This window comes from Megascapheus bottae, chromosome 11 (genome assembly GCF_031878675.1).
Source record: "Megascapheus bottae isolate mThoBot1 chromosome 11, mThoBot2.hap1, whole genome shotgun sequence".
Classification (NCBI taxonomy): domain Eukaryota; kingdom Metazoa; phylum Chordata; class Mammalia; order Rodentia; family Geomyidae; genus Megascapheus; species Megascapheus bottae.
This window is the reverse complement of record NC_143519.1, coordinates 53369724-53393175: the sequence shown is the minus strand read 5'-3', so window position 1 is coordinate 53393175 and position 23452 is coordinate 53369724. Positions and strand designations below refer to the sequence as shown.

General features: G+C 38.3%; 1 long non-coding RNA gene across 1 annotated transcript; it reads left to right on the top strand.

The window, feature by feature from the left end:
• Window positions 1-20926, top strand: LOC150057086 (uncharacterized). Its single transcript, XR_016537037.1, has 3 exons — window positions 1-68; window positions 12621-12813; window positions 20862-20926. It is a non-coding gene; the product is annotated as an uncharacterized LOC150057086 (long non-coding RNA).
• Window positions 20927-23452: the final 2526 nt, after the last annotated feature.

Here is a 23452-nt window from a genome sequence, read left to right as displayed (position 1 = left end):
AGAGGGAGTCTCAAACTTTTTCTCTGCCAGCCTTGAACTTCAGTCCTCCTGCTCTGCTAGGATCACAGGTGCGTGCCACTATACTTAGCTAAAAAGTGGGAGATTTTTTCCATATATTTTTATTGTAATTAATAGAAGGGTTATATTATATTCACCAGATAGAGGGTACATTACTTCACATATATTGATACCCTTTCTCATACTATGGTCCCAATTTTCCTCCCCCCACCCCCGCCCCTCAATTTGTTTTCCCCCCTTCCCTATTCGATTTCAAATAACCAAATACGCATATATCCAATATATCAGATAACAAGGTGAAATACTGTAACAATATGAGATAACCAAGGGACAGCAAAAGAGATGAGAGATAACATAGTACATTAAAGACAACAATCACTCGTTATATGGCTTTTGTTTCTATATCCTGGAGGTCCTTTCATTTAGCATCATACTATATGGCCTTATGTATCTAGGTTTTGCTCTATTGTAAATCTCTGCTAGGAGAGCCCAAGGTTTCTACAGATTATGGCAAATGAGGGAAACCATTGAGCCTATGTTCCTTTGAGATTGGCTTACTTCACTTGATATGACTTTTTCTAAGTCTTTCCATTTCCTTACAAACGGGGTGATGTCATTCTTTCTGACAGGAGCATAGAATTCCATTGGGTATAAATACCACATCTTGTTGATCAACTCACCAACTAAGGGACATCTAGGTTGGTTCCATATCTTTGCTATGGTAAATAGTGCTACAATGAACATTGTTGTGCTAGTGGATTTAGTATGCCCTTGTTTCTGGATGAGTAGGTAAATGCCAAGTAGTGGAATCGCTGGGTCATAGGGGAGCTCTATGTTTAATCTTTTGCGGAACTGCCATACTGCTTTCCATATTGGTTGAACGAGTTTGCACTCCTACCCACAGTGTAGTAGTGGTCCTTCCTGGCCGCATCCTCTCCAGTATCTGTTGTTATTAGATTTCTTGATCCTGGCCATTCTAACTGGAGTGAGGTGGAATCTTAGAGTTGTTTTGATTTGCATTTCTTTTATGGCCAGAGATGTCGAGCATTTCTTCATGTGTCCATAGGCCATTTTTGTTTCTTCTTCAGAGAAGACTCTCTTTAAGTCTTTGGCCCATCTTTTAATGGGATGGTTGTTTCTTTGGAGATTAGGTTTAGAGTGATTCAATGTTTTGAGCTGTTGATATATTTTAGATATAAGGCCTTTCTCTGTTGTATGGTTAGTGAAGACCTTCTCCCACTCTGTAAGCTTTCTAGTTAATTTGCTATCTATGTCCTTTGCCATACAGAAGCTCTGCAGTTTAATGCAGTCCCACTTATCCAGACATTCTCTGATTTGTTGTGTTTCTTGGTCCTTATTAAGAAAGCTTTGACCTGTGCCAAGGAGACCTGGTGTATCTCCTATTATTTCTTGTAAAATTTTCACTGTATTTACTTTGAAGGTGGGAGATTTTTTAATAGTTTTTTTAGCAATTTTTTCCGAATACCTAAAATATATTAGCCACTGATTATAGATACTAAGAATAGAAAATTAAACTATTGAACACTGTCCTCGATGAATTCAACCTTGTAGCAGAAACAGTGAGATAATAAAGAGGTATAAAGTCATGTCATATTTTCAGTAAAGGAAGTTGCAAGGGAAAAAAATAAAAAACGCAGTAAGCAATATAGATTATACATGTAATCCAAGCTATTCAGGAGGCAGAGGATTATGAGTTCCAGACCAGCACAGGCACTGTTAATGAGACTGTACTTCAAAAATAAAGTATAGCTAGGCACAATGGATCAAGACTATAATGCTAGCTTCTTGTGAGGTAGAGATTGGTGATGTATAGTGAGAATGGTGGAACACTTAATTAGCACACTCAAAGCAATGGGTTCAATCTTGAGCTGGGAAGAAAGAAAACTATGAAGGAGAAAGGGCTGAGATCTGAGGATCACAGTTTGAAGCCAACCAAGGCAAGATGAGACAATCATCTCAAATTAACCAGCAAAAAGCTGGAAGGGGAACTGTGGCTCAAGTGGTAGAACATTAGCCTTAAGTGTGAAAGCTCAGGGACAGCCCCTAAACCTGAGTTCAAGCCTCAAAACTAGCACACACACACACACACACACACACACACACACCTGAAAAAGATTCAGCAATCTTGATGTGTAAATTAATCAGGAAGTTTTGGTATAGAGAATAAATGTAATTTAAGTTTTATTCAAAAATTGCACAATTGATGATAAGGTCGAAATTGAGCCACTAATATTCAACTAAACCATTGAACTATAAAAGAGTATGGTACTGCCAATGTGTCTTATAATATTAGGAAAATAGGGCTAGTTAACACCTGTAATTCGAGCTACTTAGGCAAAATGTTAGCTATAGCACATGTCAACAAACAAGCCAGGCAAGGTGGTTCATGTCTGTGATCCTATCTAAGAGGCAATATAGATAGGTGGATCATGGCCTGAGGCCAACTGGAGGAAAAAAACAAGAGTCTATCTGAAAAAATGAAACAAAACAAGACTGGGGACATGGCTCATGTATATTGGCAAATGTCAGTACCAAAGCTGAATTTGGACCACAGCTCCATTTCCAACCTTTAGGTAGTTAATTCTAGGTAAGCATCTCAAGGTCTTAGCTGGCTTTAAACCATAAACCTCAGATCCCAAACCCCTGAGTATTTAGGATTACAGGCATAGGCCACCAGCACAGGATAAAATGTATTTTTATTTGAAAGTGAATGCTTATTCTGTTCCCCTTAGAGAATTCCTTCTTTGAGATACATTCTCTATATCAACTTTGGTATTATTTTATCTTGTTTTTATTGTAGTCATTATGCTCATTCTTTATTATACTCTCATTCATCTTTGAATGTGGTCAGCTATTTACTAAAGAGAACAAAAATTAGTAGAGATGCTTTGATAGGGGTTTATGAAAACAAAGTATGCAATTTTGGGGGGCCTAAAATTTTCAACATTACAAAAGTTAATATGACTTACAACAAAACCCTAAAGTTCCAACACTGTGGCCGATGTTTCACTGCCTTCCCACCCTTATTTGGCCTTTCTTCCTTTGGCCTTTCTAAACTAGACAACAATAGCTCATCATCATTTAACTTCCAGGAAAAAGGCAGCCTCCACAGTAGTGCAGTGCCCTCTTCCACTGTCAATTCATTGTATGGGCATATTAGTCAAATACTTATTTTGTGTGTGTGTGAGGGGGCTGGACTTCAGGGCCTCAGAGCTCTTTAAGCTAGTTCAGTCATTACTGGCCCTCTATGACTAGAGCCATGCCTGTAGCCCAACATTTTGCTCCTTCCTTAAAGATAAAATTCTGAGGACTTTTCTGCCCCATTGACTTTCAGCTGTGATCTTCTGAGCTCAGCCTCCAGAGTAGCTCAGATTATAAGAATGAGCTACCACTGTCCAGATGTCCATTGTTTATTGATTGACCCACATGCCTCTTCTTTAGATCTCTTTTTGTTATTGACCTTTCCATCTCATACCTCCCAGATCTCTTACCAAGCAGCCTTTGCTTTGATATACAGTTTCTTCTGTGGCAGAAGCTTATTGTGTTTCAGATGAAAGAGTTTCTGAAACACCAATGTGGCAGGTTTTCTCATCTTTGTAGGATTTATCTTGTGCACTGCAGAATATGTCTTACCAAAGCATCCAGAGAACTCTAGAGTAGTCATGTCTTCCTTATCAAAGTTCATTAACCTGATGTTACCTAATGGTAAACAAGCATAAGTTTTAGGCAGAATGGCCAAATAGTCAAATTACCTTTTTACTGCAACATAATGAGTAGTAGACTAGGTGATATAACTGTCAGCAACAAGCAAACATAGAGAAAATAATTTAAATATCAATATTTATTTTGTGGGTACAATAAACAATGGAGGAGATACGAGTCAAGGAAAGAATATAGACATTGTACTAAACAGCACATTGGATAATGAGTTGAATCCATTGTGAAACATCTAGGAAATGATATAAAATATATATCATATTTATATATATATATAGTAGGATATATATCCTATCTGAGGAACAAAGAACTACAGTGTTTGCACACAACTTCTCTGTTATTGGTTGAGAATATATCCCAGAGGCTATGGGTGCTCCAATATGCTCAGTCAACCGTACTTACAAGGAAAAGGCCTTCTACAAAGTAAAAAGCCATCATTCCATTTTGGACCAGAAGGCACTGGGAATCTGTGAACAGCCTACAACATCGGCTTTCTATTCCTGATCCCAAAAGAAAATTGTGCATCTTGAACCATGGTGCTCACTAAACATCAAAGTTAGTCTCCTTGTGAGTTTAGAATTAGGGAAATCTCTAGACAGCAAGGCTTTTAAGGAAGGAGGAGTATTAAATCCTGAACTGCATTCCACTAGAATTTTTATGTTAATTCTTAACCCCAATCTCTCACAATGAATAAATTAAAAGATCCCATGACTGTGAGCCCTCATCTGACTGGTGTGTTTATAAGAATAAGAAATTTAGACATACTGAGAGACATGACAGTATATTGACAAGAAAGATGTTTATGAGAGGATATGATATTTTTAAAAATTGTCCGACACCCAGTAAGAAAGGCCTCGGTTACCTGCTGACATTCTTCTTCTTTTATATTTTGTTATTAAGTAGCTGTACAAAGAATTTACAATTCAATAAATCAGGTTAAGTTTGCTTGTTGAACAGTGTCACCCCTTCCATCCTTCTCCCCCTTATTACCCCTCTCATCTATTTATATTTTTTTAATCACCCAACTGAATCAATGCCAGGGAATGGGTACACCCCAATGGAGGGATACAAAGGATAAGGGTAGACAAATGAAGAGGGGGAATGCTGTCAGGAATTTGTTATATATATCACAAAATTAAGAAGAGGGAAGGGGTGTGACACTGATCAAGAGGCCTTGGATTCTGCTTTGTAATATGGCACCTCCTTTGGTCACTTCTGATCTTGGACTTTAACATCTAGAACTATGATAAAATAAATTTTTGTTGTTTAAATATTGGGACTCTGGTACTCTGGGTGCTGCTCTTGTCCTGATAAAATTGGAATAGCTCAACAATCCTGAAACCTCAGGCTTATGAGAGCAGAATCCTTCCATCAAGCCAGTTCTAACATGATCCTGCAATTCACCACAGAGGGCAATGTAGAACTTGTCCTTGTTCTCAGCGTACTGCCAGGATCTCAGGACACAGCAGAACTTGTAAATTTCACTATGCCTTCTCAGGATAACACAAAAGTTGTCAATGTTCAGAAATGGAATCCGGGGGAAAAAAATGGTTCCACAGCCAGCCACTCCCATCTCCCTCAGACTCAATTTGCCCAAACTCATTGTTCATTGTGTGCTTCAGTTAAAAGTCAGATGCTGCAGAGGGCATCCTGTTTCAGAGGGGCAGTCCATGGTCACTACATCCCAGGATGAAGCAGAATTTAATACCAGATGAAGCATGTGGGAGAAGAGCTCTTAAGTTTATGAAAAGTAAGAAGCAGAGATACAGCCAGAGAGGGTCCCAGAACAAGATACATTCCCAAGGTCACACCCCCGTTGACCTTTCTACTACAAGGTCCCTGTTCCTAAGGGTTCCAGAGTCTCATGAAAATGCCACCAGCCTGAAACCTAAACTTAAATGAGAATGTTTGCATGTCAGCCATATACCTTTTTATAAGTGGTTTTCCTTTTGTGCGTTTAATTAGAGTCCAGTTTCAAAGGTTGGATGATGTTGAATTAGTATTTTGTTGTGGCCATGTGGTAATTCTCCTTTACCAATACAGGGTCTTTTAGTTTCATGGCTAACAACAAGTAATTATGTAATTGAACAAATGCTTGGTAGAACTATGGTTCTTAAAATAGTCTTTCATAACAATGGAAGTTATATGTTGGATATGTAAGAGTGATGTGAATTAAATATTGCTTCATTTTTTCCCTTCTATTTATGGAAGTGGTAGTATAGTATTTCGAAAGTTAAATACTTTTCTGCACTTGGTAATACAAAACACCACAAACTAGATGACTTAAGATAATAAATTTATTATCACACAGTTTTGGATGCCAGAAGTCCAAAATCAAAAGTATTAACTGATTAATACTCCCTCTGGAGGTTCTAGCGAGAATCTTTTCTATACTTTCCTCTTCCTCTGGTAGCAACCAGCCAGCATTCCTTAGCTTCCTGAGTTTGTAACTACATCTCTCCTTCTGTTTTCCATTTGCTATATCCTCTAGATGTCTTTATCATCAAAAGAAATCATCATATATAGGCCACACACACACCAGAAGTTATCCCAGATGAGCTCTGCATCTGAAAATTGTTAATTACAGCTGCAAAGACATAAGAGAGTGGAGAGATAGACAGAGAAAGAAATAATTGACAGGTTGCAGGTATGAAAATACAGTGGACATTGGGAGACACCATTCAGCCAACTACCATGTTTCACAAATCTTCCATAACACAAAAGAAACAAGTAGTCTCATGAGAGGTAATAGTTTGAAATCCAAAGTGTATTTCTATATGCCAAAATCTTTATTTTCACTGGGTGTCAGAATAGTATGTTTACCTTCAAATAAGCAGTCTTTTTTTTTTGCCAGTCCTGGGCTTGAGCTCAGGGCCTGAGCACTGTCCTTGGACTTTCTCAAGGCTAGAGCTCAACCACTTGAGCCTCAGCACCACTTCCAGCTTTTTTTCTATGTATGTGGTACCAAGAAATTGAACTGTGGTCTTCGTGCATGCTAGGCAAGCACTTACCACTAGGCCAAACTCCAGGCCCATAAGCAGTCATTTTTAAAGAAACAAACCCTGTAGTATAATGTTTATAAAATAAAAATATAATTAAGCTGGAAGTCCTAATAAGTTCATTTTGTGTGTGTGTGTATGTGTGTGTGTGTGTTTGTGTGTGTGCGCGCCTGCATGAGTGCACACTAAAGTTTAAGTAAAATGTAAACCGTGATATGGAAGAAGGATAGAACTGTGGGGTGTTGGATCTTGTCAAATGCCTTTTCCGCGTCTATTGAGACAATCATGTGATTTTTCTCCTTGCTCCTGTTGATGTGTTGAATTATATTAATTGATTTGCGTATGTTGAACCAGGTTTGCCTCCCTGTGATGAATCCAGTTTGATCATAGTGTATAATTTTTTTGATGAGTTGTTGCAGACGGTTGGCCAGTATTTTGTTGAGAAGTTTTGCATCAATGTTCATCAAAGATATAGGTCTATAGTTCTCTTTCTTTGATGAATCTCTGTCTGGTTTGGGGATGAGGGTTATACTGGCTTCATAGAATGAGTTTGGTAAGGAACCTTCATTTTCAATTTCGTTGAAGAGCTTGAGGAGTATTGGTGTGAGCTCTGCTTTGAAGACCTTATAGAATTCAGCTGTGAATCCATCTGGCCCTGGGCTTTTCTTAGGTGGAAGATCTCTAATTGCCATTTCTATTTCAGAGCTTGAAATAGGCCTGTTGAGTTGGGTTAGTTCTTATTGGTTCACTGTGGGTATGTTAATATTGGGTAGGAATTCATCTGTTTCTTCTAGATTCTCAAATTTGTTGGCATAAAGGTTTGAGAAGTATTCCCTCGTGATACTCTGGATCTTGGTAATTTCTGTCATGATATTACCATTTTCGTCTTCGATTTTGTTTATTTCGGTATGCTCTCTTCTTTTTTTGGTAAGATTTGCTAAAGGTTTGTCAATTTTGTTAATTCTTTCAAAGAACCAACTCCTTGTTTTGTTGATTCTTTCTATAGTTTTTTTGGATTCCAAATCATTTAATTCTGCTTTGATTTTAATAATTTGCTTCCTTCTACTGGGATTAGGGTTGGTTTGTTGCTCTTTTTCCAGGAGCTTAAGATGACACATTAACTTGTTGGTTTGTGATTTTTCCAACTTGTTGTTATAGGCACTCAGCACTATAAATTTTTCTCTGAGTACTGCCTTTGCCGTGTCCCAAAGGAGCTGATATTTTGTGCATTCCTCTTTGTGTGTATCACTCTTTCTTTTTGTGCACTTACAGACCAGTCTAATACAACCACTGATAAATGATTTATGACCAAAACAATAAGCATCTCAATCCAATCTCTATTGTATTTAAGTCCCTCTGGGCCTAGAGTATAATTGAACACCTAGATATACAGTATTCCTCAACAGCCATCAAGTGTAGATCCATGCATTGTAAGGGTTAAAAGATGTACAGAGGACCAGAGATAGAAAAATAGTATGCGAGAGAACAGGGGAAGTATAAGAGGAATAATGTAGGAGTGTAAGATTATTATAGTAATGAAGAAAAGGTATAGCGTAAGGATAATTGACCTAAGTTGGTAAGCAGGTAGCATATTTGAGTACAAAGTTTGGAAAGTATTAGATAAAACTTATGTTCCACTACTTGGCATTTACCCAACCATCCAGAAACTAGGGCATACTAAATCTACTAGCACAACAATGTTCATTGTAGCATTATTCACCATAGCAAAGATATGGAACCAACCTAGATGTCCCTCAGTTGATGAGTGGATAACAAGATGTGGTATTTGTACACAATGGAATTCTATGCTGCTGTCAGAAAAAACGACATTGACTCATTTGTTAGGAATTGGAAAGACTTAGAAAAAATCATATTAAGTGAAATAAGCCATACTCAAAGGAACTTAGGCTCAATGGTTTCCCTCATTTGTCATAATCTGTAGAAACCTTGGGCTCTACTAGCAGAGATTTGCAATAGAGCAAAACCTTGATACATAAGGCCATATAGTATGAAGCTAATTGAAAGGACCTCCAAGATATTGAAACAAAAGCCATATAATGAATGATTGTTGTCCTTAATATACTATGTTATCTCTCATCTCTTTTGCTGTCCCTTGGTTATCTCATATTGTTACAGTTTCTCGCTTCGTTATCTGATATATTGGATATATTTGTATTTGGTTATTTGAAATTGGATAGGGAAGGGGGGGAAAAAGATGAGGGGTGGGGGTGGGTGGAGGGTAATGGGGACCAAGACATGTGAAAGGATATCAATGTATGTGAATTAATGCACCTTCTATCTGGCAAATATCGTGTAACCCTTTTATTAACTACAATAAAAATATTTTAAAAAAACAAAGAAAGACTGAAATTGTACAAAAAAAGAACTCTGGGGTAAGAAAGTATGAAAAGAATTTTATAGCTTTTTTCACACAAATTTTCATGTTATAAAAATAAGCACACATGATACACATGGAGAGAGGGAGAAGAGAGCATGGGGAAGGAGGAAGGAAGGGAGAAAAGGACAAAGGGAAGAAGAAAGGAAAAGAGGATGGGAGGGAGGGAGGGAGAGAGGGAGGGAGGGAGAGAGAGAGAGAAGGACAAAGGTAGGAAGAGAGTGAGAGAAGAAGGAAGGATAGGAAGGAGGGAGGGAGAAAAAAAAGGAAGGAAGTAGAAAGAAAGAAGGAAGGAAAGAAAGAAAAAGAAAAAAGAAAAGAAAGAAAGAAAAAGAAAAAAGAAAAGAAAGAAAGAAAAAGGTTTCCTAGATGAAGAAAATTAGGATAGCAATTTAGGAGATGGTTCAGAACTCAGTCTCTAAAACATGAGTGCTCCAGGGCAGGTTCTTTCTGTGTGGCCCAACTTTATCCAGAGGCTTTAGCTTTAGACAGAAGCAAAATTTCAGAGTAGCAAAACACCAGCAGCTAGAAAGTGTTGGACTGGGAGACATAGTTGAATGAATATAAATTTCACCTGCTTCACAACTTGTCCCAGAGCTGGAATTAAACTATGTGGGCATTCACAAAGTTCATGAACCTAGACTCTGAACATAAACATCTGGGAATGAATTCCCAGTAAAATGCATGAAGTATAAAGACTTGATTCACCCACTCCAGTCACACGCACACATGCACACACACCTCATGCACGCACACATACGTGCACAATATTGCAATAATTCATGTCAAATCGTCCTATGCAGAGGATAATTATAGACAACACAATTTCACACCAAGCCATTAGTTATGATTATTTAGGACATGGATATAAATTAAAGATGCATTTTGTTTTTTCAGTACTTTTTCTCTACATCTTCCAAACGTTTCTGGTATTATCTCACACAAATATGAAAATGATGAAAAAGTATCCTATGACCACTTAAAATATCTTCTAGAGTCTAGATTGTCTTCTGATGTATCAAAGTTTGAAAAAAGATGAATCTGCTGATAAGACTTTTCCTTTTCTTTTAATAATGTCCTTTATGGTCACATGTTTTTCCAATTCATGCCTTGAGCAAGCATTCCTGAAATTTCTTTTCTCAGAAAAGAATCCATTAAAAGCTTTTCTAAGCTTGGTGTGGTGGCTCACACCTGAGATCCTAGCTACTCAGGAGGCTGAGATCTGAGGATTGAGGTTCAAAACTACCCCAAGCACTAAAGTCCAAGAGACTCTTATCTCCAATTAACCACTAGAAGTGGCACTGAGGCTCCAGGGGTAGGGCAGTAGCCTTGAGCTGAAGAGCTCAGAGACAGCACCCAGGCCCAGAGTACAAGCCCCACAAGCAGCAACAACAACAAAAAAAAGTTTTTCTAAGACAAAAGTCCAGTCTACATCTTAAGTTATATAAATCAAATTTTCATGACTATAGATTCTGAATCCTGCCAACTGAGAAATTATGATGACCAATATTATGTTTTCTGGAAAAAATTTCAATGTGAGGCTCTGTATGTCTTACTTGAACATATTTTTTTCCTTCATAATAGATGTTTATCCTAGTTCCATTCATTGCCAGAACTTTTTGAAGCCAGCCAGTAAATTATAGAGGCCAGTTAATTTCCCTAGAGATATGATTGCATTAGTCAGTCTTGAATTAATTTTGTTCCAAAGTTTTCTAAGGAACTCATTAGATAAGCTCTGGATCTGGGGAAGTTAGTTACAAGGACTAAAGGAATTCAACTTCACTCAACCAAAAGGGGAAAAAATTCAGTAGCAGCAAATAGACTGAAAATATCTGAACAATAAGTCTTTCAGCATTTACAAACTTGCAATATATATTCATCTATATTATATTCATGATATATTGAATATTTCTACTACAGAACAAATTCTTTTGAAATTGAATGCGGGTGACTCATATCTATATTTCTAGCTACTCAGGAGGCTGAGATCTGAGAATCACGGTCTGAAGCCAGTTAGCACAGAAAAGTCCCTGGGGCTCTTGTTGCCAGTAAACTATGCAGAAAATGATTGGAATGGCTTAAGTAGTATAGCGCTAGCCTTGAACACAAAGAGACTCAGGGTTAGTGCCTAGGCCTAGAGTTCAAGACCAGGACCAGCAAAAAAAAATGTATTTATAGCATCATATGCTAGATGGTCCTAAACTATCAAGATTCGGGATTGATCAGTGATTTTTCCTGGAGTGACAGAGCTCTAGGTAGGTAGCCATTACAGTGAGTCTTCAAAAAGAAATAATTTAATCTCAGAAACATGAGTCAGTGTTCTAATATGTCACTAATAAATCTCAATGCTTCTGGGAATATCTTTCAAGTAAATGGCCAAATTATAGTTCTCTTCTCACTGAGAACTTTTCTTTCATTATCATTTAAGCAAAATAAAACAAAATTAGAAATGGTGAGGAGGTAGAGCAGAATCATTGAATATTCACAAATACCATTCCAACCAGCTCTCTTACTGGCACACCAATTTCTGGATGACTCATCCCAGAGAAAATAGGAGAACAGCAAAAATAATAGTTAGACTCTAATCTCATAGAAATATGTGCTCCTTTTCCACCACCTTACCCCAAAGCAAATGGGGAAAATTCATTTAGCTCCACACAAAATGATTCTGAATCATTTTGCCCATTACACTTTTTAAACACAAAATTTTCAAGATGGCATTAGAAAGTTAGTGTCTTAACTACTTTTGTCCAAAGATGAATTCTAAACTCAATTTTTAAAGCATTAATCTGGAAAAATTGGTGCATCAAGGTGGTGCAAATGAGAATAGAGAGGCTAACCAAGCTGGGATTCAGTGGAGCTACCTCCCATATTCCAATCATCCCCTGATGACAGAATTGTATTTCTTTTCTTTTTTTCTTTTCTTTTCTTTTTCCAGCCTTGGGGCTTGAATTCAGGACCTACGTAGGAACTGTCATTGAGCTTCTTTCTCTTAAGGCTAGCACTCTACCATTTGAGCTACAGTGCCACTTCTGGCTTTTTTTTTTGTTTATGTGGTACTGAGGATCGAACCCAGGGCTTTATGCATGGTAGGGCAAGCACTCTCCCACTAAACCACATTTCCAGCCTGTTACAGCATTGTATTTCTGTGGGATTTTCTGAATGACTTGATGAACCAAATGCTGTTCACCCATTCGACTGCAACACAAAGCCTTTATAGCTACCATTTTCATTTATATTTACTTTGTACCTCTATGGAACATGAAAATGAGGAGACTCTATCTGGTTAAGACAAAGCCATTGGTTTCCAGCTTGATTACTAGTAAAAATATGTTGTGTGAAAAGCATTTCCACGCTAACTTGGCAAATGTTCATGAACAGTTGGCCTGTTGGTTTTTGGTATGACTTTAGAGTGGCTTCCTTCTCTTTGTAGTAAGGAGTGACGACACCCTGTGTTACTTTCAAAGTAGACATGACAGGATGGAAAACATTCCTGGTGAATCACAAAGTCCTCCACAAGCCAACCTCCCGTGGATGGCAGCTGAGGGATCACACTGAGTGAACTTAACTTGGTGACCGAGCAATGGAGAAAAGTGAGAACCGGGATTCTACCTGAATTTTGGAACATCTAAGGGAGGAAATGGCAGGTGAAAACTCAAGAGGGTAGGTGACAAATGGAATAGTCATACTTTATTATCTGTGTATATAATTGTCATTTACTCTCAAAGTTAATCGGAAAGTTATATAGACATTCACCATTAACTCATTGGTTACTGAGATTATTAGTTACTACTAGTAGTTCAGAGGGTTTCTTTCTAGTCTTTGTTACATGTAAAAAAAAAAAACTAATCTGAGCCAAGTGCAGTGGCTCATACTTGTAATTCTAGCTAGTCAGGAGGCTGAGATCTGAAGAGCTCGGTACAAAGCCAGGCTGGGAAGTAAAGAACGTGAGACTCTTACCTCTAATTAACCACTAGAAAACTGGAAAAGGCACTGTGGCTCAAGAAGTAGGGTGGTAGCCTTAAGCTGAAGGGCTCAGGGACAGCACGCAAGCCTAGAGCCCAAGCTCCATCACAGACAAAAAAAAATTAATCTGCTTTATAAAGAAACAAAACTAGCCTTTCCATAGGTTGTGTCTTTGTTAGCAAGTTTAAAAATAAGAATTATCAAGCACTCTAGAGGCTAAAGCAAGAGGACTACAAGTTCAAAGGCAGCCTCTATTACTTACCAAGATCCTTCTTTACAAAAAGGTGGAACCATATGAACTTATATAAACAAGTCAAATGTAGTATTATAATACTTTTTACATTATCAAATAGCACTCATCTGACTAATTTAGCAGTGAATAGTTAATGGAACTCAGAAAATTCTTGAACCCCTTTTGCTTTTCATCTTCAACACAAAATAGGAAGGATATGTCTGTTTTTGTTGAAGTCTGGCTCCACTAAAATGTGTTTAATTTCTTTCTAGCAGTGGCAAATGACAATCAACATCCAAACCCTTCCTCCATGATCTTTAGCCATCACTTTCCACTGAAATATTAAATCTTACAAAATAAAATGTGCTATGTAAATATTCCAGCTGGCTTTAATCACCTTAAGAAATCAGAACAGCTGTGCAAACTCTTTCATAAATTTCTCCTCCTTTGGTGAAAAGCGAGGCTACAGACCACAGGGAGCAGTGCAGAAGAGCTGGTGTTGCTGAGAGACCCTGTTCCCCAGACAGATGCCCAGCTACCCAGAACACAGGCAGCACCCACCTAATCCATATTCTTTAACAAACCTTGGGTAGAGCACTCTATCTTCACCCTGAATACAAATGGAGGGAGGGAAAAAGAGGAGAGGAAAAAGAGTGGGGGAGGGGAGAAGCAGAACAACAACAAGGATCTCTCCAGATTGAATCTTTAATAATTCAGATCAATTTGCTCTAAAAGAGTTAAATATCCTTGCACTTATGCTATGGGATACTATGTTCAGATGGTTAGGAAACAAATACATTGCTGAGAGTCTGTGGCAGGATAGCAAGAGATTGTCTGTTTTGTTAGCCTATGGGTTGCCCTTTCTCCTATCTGTTCAAAAATTTTGCTTACAGGGAGTTTTCTTTAAGGAATTACTTATCTGAGCAAACCCATCTGAGTTTCATTATCAAGATCAGCCCCAAGCCAGGAGAGCCAGCCCTGATATCATCTAGTTGCAATGAAAGAAAAGCATAACATTCACCTTGACCCACAAAATCATCGTACACATCCAGATATATTGTTTAAATTGGGCAATGCAAGATAAAATGAAGGAGAAACATTTTGCACTGAATATATGCAAGTTGGCTCATGTGTGTGTATGTATCATATCTACTCAAATATGTAATTTACAAGGAACTTAACAGAACCAAATACCTAATGAATAAAAACATTTATTCCCTTTATTCATTCCCCCCCAAAATGGCTTTTGTTTATTAAAAAAACTCTCTTCTTGATTGTTGTGGGTATATAAATTAGCATTTATTTTCAGTTCTTTCTGAGCCTCTGTAGTTTGTCAGATAATTTGTGAATCCATTTACTCAGACTTCAAGCTCTGTCTGCACCAACAGTAGAATCACACTACCAATTGCCTCATAGAATCCTTCTTTTACCAATAACACAAACTATACTCTCTGCACTTTTATTGGAAATAAATAAAGCTTTATTGGAATACAACATGCCTATTCATTGACTTATTTTCTACAGCTGCTTTCAAACAGAATGTAATTGTGGCCAACAATGTCTAAAATACTTTCTCTTTAGCACTTTCCCAAAATGTTTGTCTAATTCATTTTCAATACTCATCTATCCATCTTCCCCAATTTTCTCTCTGGAGTGCCTATTTCCTTTGGAGTATATTACCAATTCCTTGGTCATTCTACTTTACTGTCTGTATTTAGTATTTAATACTTAGCAGATATCAGTCTTCCACAGAGTATGAATTACTCTTAGCTTTCCATGTAAGCATTCATTCTTCACTTGTGCATATTTTACATTTATCTAAATTGCATTTTTCCAGTGCCTCCACCACATGTTATCATATAATTTGTTGGTGCCCAAGTACCCACTGCAAAAAGGTTAAGCTGAGACTGAATCCAGTCCTTTCATCACTTGGCAAGACTAAAGCCTTGTCATACAGCCAGATCCCTCCAAAAAGACAAAGCACTGTGTTTGAAATGGCATGATAGTGTCCCTGTCATTAAGCATTGTTCCCTATTTGGCTTCTTGTGGCCATGTGCACAAAGGAATCATCTGGGCTAGCATCAACCTTCTGTTCCCTTAAAGGTTATGGGTAAACTATCACTCTGACCTGTTGCTAGGCTTTACAAGTTTCGCCATTGGCCTCTACCAAAGCTACCTTCCTATATAACATCAGCTCCTGCTGTTTCACTTGCCTACTGAGCTCTGAGTTTCTATGATTTAGATAAGCCAACATCAGCACTGTATCACATCAGGAAGAAATAAAAGTTATGTTGTTTTGCTTTATTTAGTTGTCTTAGTGTTATTCAGCTGCACAAATTACTGCAAAGTTAGCAACTTAAAACAACATCCTTTATTAGCTCTCAGTTCTGTAGGTCTGGCAAAGGGTGGCTGGCTTCTCTCTCACATCATAAGGCAGATGACAGTTGAGCTGAGTTTTCTTCTGGAGACTCTTGTCCCCAAGAGTTTCAGAATTCACTTCCAAGCTCAGTTCAGTTATCAGCTCAGTTCAAATTTATTTCCTAGAGCTTGTGTGGCTGGGGCTTCTGTTTCCTTGCAGGCCTCTTGCTATTGCAAGAATTTGCCAAGAGCCTTCTTTATTTGTTTTTAAGGCGAGCAGGAGTTATATCTCTCAGGCCTTCAGACTCTGACTTCTTCAGCAGTGAGACAGAGAAAACACTCATCTCTTGCAGAGCTTACATATTTTTGTCAGTAATCCCTCTGCCAAACACAATCTCCCTTTGCCATACAGTATGGAATGGGTATCAAGGAAGCTGTATTCACAGGTTACACTATGCTTAAGAGGGCAGAAGACTAGGGGAAGAAGAGAGAGAGTTACTGGAAATCAATTTAGAATTACCTCTCCCACAGATTTATTTTGCCTTTATTCATACTTAGAAGCACTAGAGATGCTGTAAAATGGCCTGTATGCAGCCCTCTCAATCCTCTCAATCTTCTTTCAGTCACCACAGAAATCTCCCTGAGAATCACAATAGTTAGCATGGCAACAGTACGAGGTCAACATCTTTCAGAAGAAAGGAGAGAGAAGCAGTAATGAAGAAGTCATTAACAGACATTAACCATTCTTTCATAGGACATTTCAATTCCCAAAATATCAGTCAGTATTAAATATTGTTTGAATAAATAAAAAATTGTCCTCAGCTGTGTGTTAGAGGCTCAGGCCTGTAATCCTAGCTAATCAGGAGGCTTAGATCTAAAGTTCAAAGCTAGCCCAGGCAAGAAAGTCCATAAGAATCTTATCTCCAAATAACCACCAGAAAACCAGAAGTGGGGCTTTGGCTCAAAGTGGTCAAGCACTAACCTTGAACACAAAACCTCAGGGACATATCCATACCCTGAGTTCAAGCCCAGTAGGAAAAAAAAATTGTCCTTGCTCATCTACTTCACTCACTCAGGAAATATAACTGTAGATATCATAATTTGTAACTTTATAAAACTTGCAAATGTTCATCCATTTGAGTTACACATAAAATTTCTTTATACAAATTACAGGTTATCTCATATAGACTTTTAAGTCTACTGTCTGTGGTCCTTGCATTTCTTCATTTATCTTCACAATTACAATCCTCTTGTTAATAGACTTCTTTTTCTGGACCCAATCATTGATCTGGACGACATCTAGATCACTGTGTTATCTCAGTGACTATATCTTCAGTTGCTGAAAGATGGAACAAACGGAAGAATTCATGAATAAATAAGTGAATGAATGAAGGAAAAATGATAAAATATTAAGGAGACATTGTGTTAAAACTCTTTACTCTTTCCCAAATCTAAGAGAAAAGAAAAATAATTACATTGTTTGATTTTAAAGGACTGAATTGCATAAAAAAAAAGACCACAGGTTAAGAGCATGGCCTAGAGGTAGAGTGCTTGCCTACCATGCACAAAACCCTGGGTTTGATTCCTCAGTACCACATACACAGAACAAGCCAGAAGGGGTGCTGTAGCTCAAGTGGTAGACCTCTATCCTTGAGAAAGCCCAAAGAGAGTGCCCAGGCCCTGAGTTCAAGCCCCAGGTCAGACAAAAAATATATAATTTTTTTTCTCAATCATGGGCTTGAACTCTGAGCCTGGGCACTATCTCTGAGCTCTTCAGTTAAATGCTAGTGCTCTACCACTTAAGACACATCACCACTTCCAGTTTTCTGGTGGTTAATTGGAGATAAGAGTCTCACGAACCTCCTCATGTCTAGGCTGGCTTTGAACTGTGATCCTCAGATCTCAGCCGCCTGAGTAGCTAGGATTAGAGGTATGAACCACCAACGCCTAGAACAATTCTTCAATTCATTATTTTGTCAGTTGTGGGGCTTGAACTTAGGGTTCTGACCCTGAGCTCTTTTTTTTTTTTTTTGCTAGTTCTGGGCTTGAGCTCAGGACCTGAACACTGTCCTTAGACTTTCTCAAGGCTACAGCTCTTCCACTTGAGTCTCAGCACCACTTCCGGCTTTTTTCTATGTATGTGGTACTGAGGAATTGAACCCAGGTCTTCGAGCATGCTAGGCAAGCACTCTACCACTAGGTCAAACTCCTGGCCCCACTGAGCTCTTTTTTTGCTCAAGGCTGGAGCTCCCCCTGGGGAGCCACAGCACCACTTCTTGTTTCCTGGGCACTGTCCTTGAGCCTTTGTGCCCAAGGATAGCATTCTACCACTTGAGCCACAGCACTACTTCCAGCTTTTTCTGAGTAGTTTATTGCAAATAAGACTTTCCTGTCCCAGTTGGCTTGGAACTGTAATCCTCAGATCTCAGCCTCCTTGGTAGCTAGCATGACAGGCAAGAACCACCAGCACCCAGTTTAAGACTATAAAATTTTAATTTGGAGGCATCTTGATGTTAATTTTTATTTTTCTCAAATCCCATGTAACAGAGATGATAACTTTTCAGATATAAGTAAAGGAGTATTACAGTGGTTAATTATATGAATCTGCCTGAACTATCGTGCACAGATATTTATTCTAAACATTACTCTGATGTTTCAGGATGAAGATTACATTTAAGTAAACAGTCCAAGTACAGCACATTGTGTTCAATGATGCAAATGGAACTTAGGCATAACTAGCTGAAGTGTAAACAAAACAAAAGACTGACTTCCCCAGAGCAAAAACAAAAAACAAAAAAATTTCTGAAAGCAAGAAAACTTTGTAGGACTTGATCTATATCATCTACTTTTTTGTGTCTCCTGGCTACATGCCCACTCTACAGATTTTCGACTTTAGATTTTAGATTTCGAATTTAGATTATTTAGAATTTCTCTCCATAATGGCATAAGCCAAGTCCTTAATATAAATTTATGTCTGTATAGACAAAGGTCCATGATAAGTATACACTTACTTACAGATATGTTTAGTTGCTTGATTCTCTTGTTCTCCAGCATCCTAACTAGTGTAGGAAGGCTCAAAGCACCTCCATATGCTCAGATGACAGCCCATCAATGCTAGCAAACACCTTTTCCTCACAACAGCCAAAGCATTGCTGCTAAACAAGAGTAATAATGTATATTAGATTATCCCTTCGTCAGTTTAACTCACTGCCATCCTCTTTAAGAGACATGCAATCAGCTCCAGGGTTAGAGTTTGCTATTAGATACATTTGCATGAGATTAGAAGACAGAAGAAAATGATAGTTGGTTTCCGTAGGCAGAAATAGCCAATGACAGTTGTCAACACGAAGAATGACATAATTTCCACTTTAGTGTCCTTGATAATACCAAATCACTGCTGCAGGTTGAGATGTTAGTGCAGTATTTTTTCCCTGTGTGGCTGTGGCTCTTCACACATTTTTATAAGCCTCAGTTTCCCTGTATTGACATACAATATCTTCTGTTTCTTCTTGAATGGACCCTGAGTACATATTGCTAATAGTTTCTTTGAGAAAAAAAATATTTCATTCTTCCTTATTACATAGTCTCCATGAAGTTTATCCATTCAGATATGGTGTACTAATTCCCAGCTCTATAGGTGATCATTTATAATCTTCCTATGAAAAGTCTCAAGACTCATATAAAAGTGAGACCTGCTAGGCCAGGAGGGTAGCTTAGTGGTAGAGTGCTTGCCTACCATGCATGAAGCCCTGCATTCAATTTCTCAGTACCATATACACAGAAAAAGCCAGACGTGTGTTGTGGCTCAAGTAATAGAGTGCTAGCCTTGAGAAAGCCCAAGGACAGTGCTTAGGCCTTGAGTTCAAGACCCAGGAAAAAAAAAACAAAAATGTGAGCCAACTTCTTTGTCTCCAGCCTTAAATTTCTACAGACCTGTTGTCATTGAATAACAGCAGAGCTCTCTGTAAAACAAGAACAAGATGATTCCCCAGCAAAATTAGCATATTTCTCCCCAAAACAGGTGTTAATGTGGCTTATATGATCATCATAGGGATTTTAAAACAGTGACTTCACTGACTATAAAATGATGTTTATGTGTCTATAAATAAAATTACTAATAAGATTCAGACAATAATTTATCTGTCTTAAGTACGCGTGCTTTCTTTCATCTCATTTCATAGGTGCCCAAATGTAATATCTTAACCCTAAACTCACCTATAGGACAAACCTTAAATTCAACCTACACAGCTCATCTAGCCTCTAGTTAACAACTTTTGGTATACCCTTTTTACCCTGCGTCTAGGCTTCATTAGACTGTTGTTTAGATCAATTCCAACCCTCTATACCTTCAGTACAGGATTTTGTACACAGTATTTCTTCAGCATGAGAAAGCTCCCAGGAACTCTGCCCTAAACGTTCACACCTTTTGTCTCAGAAATTCTCCCTCACTTTCTAGGTCTACCTTTAAATATCATTTCCACAGGCAGTGTAGTTCTTCCTGTTAAACCCATTTGTCTTATATTTCTCCTTTGTAGCATATTTGCTAAACGGAACTACATCTGGCCTAAAGTTGCCTCGAAGTTAAACCCATAGAGTTCACATACACAAAATAGTTCATAGTGAACTATAATCGAACTTGATATGCGAATAGACTACAACACACTCATAAGTAGCTGAGTTACAGCCAATCATAAGTAGTCAGTTGTTCAAAACCATCTTCAAATAAAAACAGGAATACCCAATCAGACTGTCTCTAATATCTCCCTTTCTTTCTATCTTTTTTTTTGCCAGTCCTGGGCTTAACTTTCTCAAGGCTAGAGCTCTACCACTTGAGCCTCAGCACCATTTTTGGTGGTACCGAGGAATTGAACCCGGGTCTTTGTGCATGCTAGGCAAGCACACTATCACTAGGCCAAACTCCTGGCCCCTGTTAGCTCCCTTTCTTTTCTCTGTTTAAATTTGTAACCTGCTCAAATTAGGGGGGGAAAAAAGGAGGGATTCTAAACTATTTTTAGTCCAGACTTCTAGCAAAATCTAGAATATAAAGCCAAATAAGGTATGGAAAACTAGGTGTACAATATAATATTGTCTTTATTTTCCTCATGCCAGTACTGAGTTTGAGCCTTATATTCCTGTTTAACTTTCTTACTTACAGCTGTGCATTCTACCAATTGAGCCATACCTCTACTTCCAGTGTTTTGCTGGTTAATTGGAGATGAGAGTCTCAAAGATTTGTCTGCCTGGGTCAGCTTCCAACTGCCATACTCAGATCTCAGCCTTCTGAAGAGCAAGAAATATACAAGTAAGCCACACGTGCCTGGCTACCTTTGTCTTTTAAAGTATTGCAACTATAATTTGATAATGTCTTTCCTTCCTTCAAAATCATAGATTCCTGTTGTTACATTTCCTTTGCTGTGTCCTTGGTAGTTGTAATGGTGTTCACCAAATAGAGCTTCAATATACTGAATAAAAGAAAGGAAAGGAGAACAGAACAGAATATGATATGTGATAGTTAAATTTAAATTCACTCTAGACCAGCAAATTCCAGGAAAGACTAAAAGAAAGGGAATCTGTTATTGACTAAAGAAAAGTAAATGACCTTCTCAGAACATTTCAAAGGCTTGAGAATGATTCTTCCTGGTAGAAAGCATTCTTAGGTTTCCAAAGCAACCTCATCTTTTTAGAGATGGTGAGAATGAAAGAATATTTTTTTTGAGACAGTGATTATGAAAGACTTCATTTCAGCTGCAGTCTTGAGGACATACATTTTTGAGTCAGCCTATTTGGTGGGCTGGGGGAAGCCACATCATGTCCATGTTGGAAAGTATTGTCTGTCCCTACTTTCCAAATGACCACATGGACAGTGTCGGTAAACAATAGCTCCAGACTTTTCTGGTTCTTGTCAACAAAATACCCTGATCATAGAACCAGAAACAGAAGAAACAAAGTGGCCTGTAGTCTCCCTTCTGCTTATACAAGTTGCCATTAGCTACACGAATGGGAAAGGAACAAAAATACATTATGTCACCCACTGAGAAGATAATGAGAATAACTCTCCCATTAAATCAAGCAATTTTCCCTGAAGGTCTACTGAATTTTTATCCTTCCTCTTTGTATGTCATTATATCTTTACAGCCATCTTCCAAGAAGGTCATCAGAATAACATTCCCCGAGGATTTCAGTAGATGTCTAGATTAAAGAAAGGGGAGTTGTTGGTGTCTTTTTACTAACTTGTCTCAAAGTCAAAATCAGCCTCATATACTAGTCCACTCAGATAAATCAAGACAGGTCAAAGAGGAAGGTCAGGTCAAGAAGAAATAAGAGACATACCCTAGAGGTACATTTCTTTAGAACTAGATATACAAATGGGCATTTGTCAGCAATATACAACTGCTTATTGTGGAAAAGCCCAAATGTGACTGCAAGAAATTTCTACAAATAAGAAAACAGAAGAATCTTAGTAGCAAAGTTTGCTTTACTGAAAGGAAGAATCAAGAAAGAATCAATTTCATAGTTTTAAATGATAGGTAATTTGTCAAGTAGAAAGGAGAAATATAGCTTTAAATGTATGTGTGCTGGGCACGGTGGCTCACACCTGTAATCCTAGTTACTCAGGAGGCTGAGATCTGAGGATGGTGGTTCAAAGCCAACCCCAGGACTAATGAATGTAAGACTCATCTCCAATTAACCACTAGAAAACTGGAAGTGGCACTGTGGCTCAGGGGGTAGGGGCAGTAGCCTTGAGCTGAAGAGCTCAAGAACAACACCTAGGCCCAGGGGTATGGTGGTAACTTTGAGCTGAAGAGCTCAGGGTTAACACCCAGACTGAGAGTTCAAGCCCCACTACCAACCAAAATAAATGCATGTGTCCTGGGGCCAGGAGTTTGGCCTAGAGGTAGAGTGTTTGCCTAGTATGCACGAAGACCTGAGTTTGATTCCTTGATGCCACATACATAGAAAAAGCCAGAAGTGGTGCTGTAGCTCAAGTGGTAGAGCTCTAGCTTTGAGAAAGCCCAAGGACACTGCTCAGGCTCTGAGTTCAGTCTCCAGGACTGTCAAAAAAATATGTATGTGTACTCAGGAAAAACACCCAAGATAGTTAAAAATACTGAAGTGCAACCATTGCAATAAATACCAACAAAATCTAAAGGATCATAATGGAATATATTGAAAGCCTTTATTTAAATAGACTAGAATATCTTGAAATAAAATGGCTTTCTGGACAGAGTTGACCTACCAAACTGAACCAAGAGGATATAAATCACTTAGACAGATCTGTATCAAGCAATGAGCTTGAAGCAGCAGGAATCTCCCTTCCCCTAACCCCTGAAAAAGCTCAGAACAAATGGATTCATTGCCAAATTCTATCAGACCCCCAAGGCAGAATTATTACCAATACTCTTCAAACACATCCATGAAATAAAAAAAGCAGACTCTCCAATAACTTTTTTCATGCTGTGACTCAGATCTATTTAGAACCCCACCCTCAGTCCAGATTGAGCACATATTTGTTTGATCTGCTCTGCAAGTGCTTTTCTTTTCTTTTTTTTTTATTGTCGGGGTAATGTATAGATGGGTTACAGTTGCTTCACCAGATAGTAGGTACATTATTTCTCACACATTGATACCCCTTCTCATGTTTTTGTCCCCATGCAAGTGCTTTTCTGCCATGTGGACTCTCACTGTGCTGCTTTCTTTCCCCACCCAGTAATACCTTCAGGTAAGCATCCTTTCTTCCAGGTGCTG